The sequence below is a fragment of the Nanorana parkeri genome, unplaced genomic scaffold, assembly GCF_000935625.1.
Source record: "Nanorana parkeri isolate BGI_ZX_2015 unplaced genomic scaffold, ASM93562v1 scaffold621, whole genome shotgun sequence".
NCBI classification, from domain to species: Eukaryota; Metazoa; Chordata; class Amphibia; order Anura; family Dicroglossidae; genus Nanorana; species Nanorana parkeri.
The window spans coordinates 316,444-317,433 of NW_017306889.1; positions in this window are offsets into that span (position 1 = coordinate 316,444).

A 990-nucleotide genomic window follows, 5' to 3' on the forward strand; every position below is an offset into this window, starting at 1 on the left:
CGCAAGTCGCCGGCGACTTGCGGGGACGCGGCCGGCGGCTTACTAACACCCTACTAACACCTGGACGTCGGCTTGCGGGGACGCGGGCGGCGGTTTGCGGGGCCGAGGACGGCAGCTTGCGGCGGTGTCCAGTTGATTATCTCTGAACCGCGGCGCTAGGCGTTTGCGTACCGCGGCACCAGCGGAGCAGCCGCCCTGACGGAGGGTGCCGCCCTAGGCAAACGCCTAGTTTGCCTCGCGGTAAATACGCCCCTGATGACGGGTCTAGGACGGGCAGCAGAAGAAGTGAAGTGATTACAGATCAGTGGCTTAAGGAGTGAGACATGAAAAACATTGGGAATGCGCATGGACTTAAGGAGGTCTAGAGCGTAAGCTACTGGATTGATCTTGCAAAAGATACGATATGGTCCAACGTAACGGGAAGCCAGCTTGTTGGTGGGAACAGGGAGGTGCAAATTGCGAGAGGACAGCCAAACCCTCTCCCCGACCTGGTAGGATGGAGCGGGCATATGTCTACGATCAGCCTGGTGCTTCTGGTCTCGAGCTGCACGTTGAAGACATTCCTGGACCTGAACCCATGTGGAGCGGAGCTCTTGAAGGTGGTCTTCCAGAGCCAGTAACCTTTGGGATTGGAACGAATCAGGCAACACAGCAGGTTGAAACCCAAAGTTCAACAGGAAGGGTGAAAGGCGAGTGGAGGAGTTGACGTGGCTTTTATGAGCGAACTCTGCCCACGGTAACAGGTCCGACCAGTTGCTATGATGGTCTGAGATGTAACACCTTAGGAATTGCTCCAAGGCTTGGTTAGCCCGCTCTGCAGCACAGTTGGATTGAGGATGGTAAGCCGAGGAGAAGGAAAGCAGAATCCCCAGCGCTACGGGGGCGATCCCAATCATTGCCGTGGATTCCTGAAACAGGTGGGAATCTATTTCACATTGGTTCCGCAGGCATTTCCTGGTGACAGGGCGAAGGTCGGGTTCTTGATATCCC